Below are 5,791 nucleotides of genomic sequence, written 5' to 3' on the forward strand. Positions count from 1 at the left end.
TTGGTACAGTTTGGTTCAGATGCTTCCGTCTTGGCTTGTGTGGGGTAGGCCAACCTGTTGGATGATCTTACCAACACTGAATATGGTGGGAAATGAGGTGCTGTTGCTACAAACATATTTTAATAGATGTCAAGTAGCAAGAAAGTCTTTCAATGTCCACTACAATTCGGTTGTATCTATCAATCTCTATCTTTGTCTCTAGGTATATGTATCTGTATTCTAAATGACAACAGTAAGGGGAAAGCCTGGTAAAGTGGTATCTACTTTTTCTAATTCATGGTTTCTTAAGTCACTTATTCATTTTTCCATTTAACAAATATATTTAGTAAGCCAAGAACTCTTCTGTGATAGATCAATCACAGATAATCAAAATGAACATGTGTCCAAGTACCTGCCATGGCAGAGCTTACATTCTCATTGGAGAGAAAAACACCAAAAAATAAAATATGGAGGTAATCGGAAATAAAAATAAAGAAAATGTTTAGGGAAGAAGGACCCAGAGAAGATGCTATCCCAATAGAGTAGTCAATGGTGGTCAAGGAAGGCTTCTCAGAAGAGGAGGTATTTCAAGTGAGACTAAATGGAGTGAAGGAGTACATGATGTAAGCCAAGCAGTGAAAAAATATTTTAGACAAAGGGAAAATAATTTTAGATAAAGGGAAAAAATATTTTAGACAAAGAGAATGAAAGTGGAGGGGTTTTGGGTTGGTGAAAGTGCATTTCCAGAAAATGTGGTTGGAGAGGCAGCCAGGGACATTTAAGGGCTCTGTAGTCTATGATAAAGATTTTAGATTGTCTTTATAAGAAGGGAAAACATTGGGTTTATAGAGGAAAGCTTTCTTTGTGTCATGAATAAAAGGCTTAGTATGAGTTTCTCTGTGCATAGAGGCAAAAGGCATTCCAAAGAGAGGAAATGTCACAGAGCGTTATGCAAACATCGATGGAGGATTTGAGCGTTGATCACTATGGCCGAACAATACGGTATCAGAGTAATGTGGTCGAACTCTGAGGGAGTTGTGACAAATTGTGGGTGTCTACTAAAGAGGATGGCCTTTTCTCTGTGGACAATGAGGAATTGCAGATAGTTTTTGGAAGGAAGGTCACTGGTGAACAGATGTGAGGAAAACATGAAGGCAGACACAGCATGCAGGATAGAGTTTTTAAAGAATCCTGGGGAATTCCAACTCCACTCCCAACTCATTGAAAAAGAAACTTCATAAGTTTGGAAAGCATATTTTGAACACCTCTTAGAGGTCAAAACAACCATTAAAATGTAGCTCAGTTAACTGAGCTTATCTTCAAACTTTCCAGCTTTATCTAAGCAAAGAACATCTATTCCCTTCTTTTGGTGAGGGACATTTTTCTGCACAAGAGAGTTGTTGCAATACTGTCAATGAGCTTTAACAGATCCTGCACTTGGAAGTTGATTGGCAAAGAAAATGAAGGGGATATGATAAAACAAAGGTATGAAATGATTCCTTGCTTGATCAATGCTGGACAAGACCTATAAAAGTGAGAACAACATTAATCAAACAACAGATATTAATCCGACGAATATCTGATTTTCTCTTTTGACAGCTGAATACTGATTTAAATGAGCTAACAATAGAGAAAATCCTAAGAAGAAAGACAATCTTGGATGGTTAGGGTGTGCAAGTAATTTGTCACCAGCAGATCTTCAACAACGTGACAAAAAGCAGAATCTGTGCCAACTGCCAAATAATATGCCCAGTGCACAGGATGTAAATTTAAAATCCATCCTCAAAGACTAGTTGTCAATCAAACTGCTTTTAGATTGCAGGGTGACCTTCCAGAATTTGAGGATGAATCAAATTAGCAGTCAGAATAATGGAAGGTGTATACTACAGGAGAATAACGCATTTCTGAGTATTTTAGTGTATGTGGAATACATTACATGAAATTAGGTACAAGATGATACTATGAAATCTTAAGCTGGGAAAAGATTGGTCTTATTTACATGTGTATTTGAAATTCAACTTTAAGAAAGTGATAGACGATCACTTCCCAGCCTCGATCATCACATTTTTCATTCCAACCATATCTCACCAAGATGTCCAGTCTCTTCTCTGTCACTTGTTGTTATTCACTAATCATTCTCCTCTGCAGTTTCTTCCTCTTCTGAAAGCTTCCCATGGTCCACCTCTGTCCTCAGTCAATACCTGAAACCCTGGCTGTATCCTTCAGGCTGAACCTGGCCCAGTGCAGTGCTCCGCCATGCTGGTCGCTCCCAAGGAAGGTCTTCCCAAGCATGATGCAGACCTGCACACTACTACCTGGGGCCATTTCTAAGCATGTGTCCAGCTACCACACTCTGGTTCCAATCCTTTCAGTTGTTGCCTTTTTTTTTCAGGTGAGCTCCAGACACATGAATACAAGGTCCTCTGTGAGCTCCACTTCTTTATTTCTCCATCTGTTCACTCACACTACTCTTTTATCTTTCTGAACTATTTGCAGGCCACTGACTGTGCCATGCTTGTATGCACATAGGTCCTTACACATGAATTTCTTAGTCTAGAATAGCTTTTTTCCTCCTTATTGTGGCCAAATTATCTTCATTAGTTAAGACTTTCTTTCACCAACTCCCTCCTCTAGGAAGCATTCTGAGGGTTTTGTTCCCCCCCAGAAAATATTAGGGATTCCTCTTCCCTATGCTCTTAGCACCCTATATCCCCTTCTGCTATTGCCTCCTTTATCCTGGTGCTGTGATTGTCCTGATTGTCCCATCTTTTTCTTTCTATCCTGGAGGGTTCAGCCTGGATTGAATTCATCACTCTATTCCAGCTACCAGTGCAGTGCATAGTACATGGTGGATGAATTAAACACCTCCATATTTTATGTGCAGGTATTTCAAATGTTCATTAGTAAATTGGCCACACGCTTTGGAAAGAATACATGTATTGGTGGAGAGGGAGCTTTACTGTGAGAAATTGTCTCATGGGATAAAGGAGGTTGAGAGGTCCCACAATCTGAGTCTGAAAATTGGACATTCAAGAAAGTGTTTGTATAATTCTGGTGTGAATCTGAATGCCTGAGATGCAGGACATCTGATGGTATAAATACCAGTCCAAGAGCAGGACAAGTTGAAGCAGGTAGGAAGGGGCAAATCCTTCCTTCCTCTGCTATTGTTCTAGTCTGGCCCTCCATGGATTGGCTGATGTCCATCTACATCAGAGGGTGGCAATCTATGACACTGAGTCCTCAAATTCAAATGTTAATGGTTTCCAGAAACACTCCTTAGACACATCCAGAAATGGTAACTAATCTGGACACTCCAATGACCAAGTCAAACTGACACAGAAAATTAGCCATCCCAGAAGTTAAAATGATTTCATGCAGGTTCAGGCCACTGACCCGCCTAGACACTTAGAAGAAATGTACTTTATTTTCCCCACAAATAAGACCACAGAATCTCACCAGGGAGAAGACCCATGGTACCTGGCTTTTAATCCTGTTCTTCAGTGGATTTGGATTCTCAACACAACACCTTGACAAATTTGGGGTCAATCTGTCATGCCCTCTTGACTCCTTGACTTTGACTCCAGAATAATGGTTCTGTGAGGGTTGTGGAAGGGAAAGTTCCTCCCGACCCGTGATCTTCACGTGTGGAGCATGGGCATAGAGATCCTTGTTGGGTGCATATTTCCGTAGTTGAGATGTCATCTCTGGTTCCAAAGAGCCTCCTTTAAATTCATCTTCAGATAGTGACAGGGGCTGAGAATACACAGAGGGGGAAAAAAATAAGGTTAAATAATAAAATCTTGCCAGATGTTCTAATGAGCTCATTCTTTTTTTTTTTTTTTTTTTAAAGATTTTATTTATTTATTTGACAGACAGAGATCACAAGCAGGCAGAGAGGCAGGCAGAGAGAGAGGAGGAAGCAGGCTCCCCGCTGAGCAGAGAGCCCCATGCGGGGCTCGATCCCAGGACCCTGAGATCATGACCCGAGCCGAAGGCAGTGGCTTAACCCACTGAGCCACCCAGGCGCCCCTAATGAACTCATTCTTGACAGTTGTTTTTTCGTACCTAACATATCTGGTATGGAGCTTGGGGTAATAGAAATACGGTGGCCAAGACTTGCTGTGGTCCTTCCCTCAGTGAGCAGGAACAATATGCAGACAACAAAGGGTCATACATTTACAACTCACTTCATTACTTTGAATGAAAGTGCCATGCTATCATGCGGGGAGAGAAGTACTAATCTAGGCAGGGGAGCAGGAAGCTTCAACAGGGAGAGTGCCCTTTACTCTCAGTTCCAGTGAGAGTGTTAACAATTTGTAATATTGACACAATTACATGTTTATAGAAATTGTGGTATCTTCCATTGTCAGAATTAGAAAATTCAAATTCTTGCAGAAATCTACTAGACTGACTTCTGTGCTGTGTATTAATGGCCTTTGACAAACCTTTATGGTTTATTTAGAATTCCTCTCTATTTCAGAGCTCCTTGTTTCTAGCAGTAAGACAGATCTCAGGTAACTCTGCTTTTTGTTGGTTTGCTTGTTTCTCCTGTTGTCTCTCAAAGTGTATAAGGTGATTGAGAATTATACCATAAAATATGGAAAGAGAGTGATTAGGAATGCAGTTGCAATACATAAATGGGTATTAAAAAAAAAGAAATTTAGTGGAAAATTGGGTTTACTATTCTTGATTTATACTAAAATTTATTTTGGTTGCATTGCACCCAAGAATGACAACTGATGGTAGAAAATCAGAAGACTAAGTTCCTCATTATTCTGCATGCATGCTTTTTGCTAGGGAGATCTTCAACTTGGTTTGGTCTGAAACTGTAAACTGATGTTCTGAAGTATTAAAAAGCTGTAAAAATTCATGTTTGGGCTTGCGAGAGAATTTTTCTGGAGCATATTTGAAGGACTGAATGGATTCTCTAAGTCTGGTATGTGTCACCATCATTCCCTATATTTAATTCCTTAGGTTTACTGAAATATAAGAGCTGAACTAAAAATCTATTGCTTTGTCTACTTAATACGGCAATTTGAATAATATCAGAAGGAAATGGAAGCACAATTATATGCTCTTTTCTAAATTCAGAACTAGTCCAATGTGCTATTTTTATATGTATTGTTAGTTCAGAGCTCAGATAAAATTTAGTATTCAAATATAATCTCCTCAGCACAAAAAGCGGCCATCAGAACGTGAGAATTCCGTATCTATGGCTCACAAAAAGGATTTAGATTAGAATAACAGAAAAAGGTGGAGAGTGGAAATTATTTTTTAGAGCAAGTTCCATTAAATTTTATCCTGGAAATAAAAGTTCCATATGTGAACAATAATGAGAGCTACGAACAAGTACTTAACAGGAAGGTAATTCTTCTATCAGCCTTAACATAAATAAGCACTTTCTTTTTTGCAATCCTTTTATCCTCATTGTTCAGAAACATTTTTGTGTAATAATCACCTCTAAAATGTAGAAAATGAAAATCAATCACCATTTCTTCTTACATTCTTAAAAATTCCATAGAATAGCTGAGATTTATTATTATTATTTGACAATATTCATAAAAAAAAAGTGGGGTGGGGTGGAATTTTCAAACCTCAAGCACTTACAAAGTCTAGAGGCAAAAAGAAAAGACAAAAAAAGATAAAAATAATATTTCCATTCAAGTTCATTAGTCTCTATGTCAAATTAAGTTATGAAACCAAACCAGCCAAAACAGTATTCTCTGAAAATAACTTATATTTTAGATCTGGGTCTCAAATCAGAAAAGAAGAAGCCACTCATAGAAAATTTCAATATATTTTTTTGAGGGGG

Source organism: Mustela nigripes, chromosome 4 (assembly GCF_022355385.1).
Source record: "Mustela nigripes isolate SB6536 chromosome 4, MUSNIG.SB6536, whole genome shotgun sequence".
NCBI lineage: Eukaryota > Metazoa > Chordata > Mammalia > Carnivora > Mustelidae > Mustela > Mustela nigripes.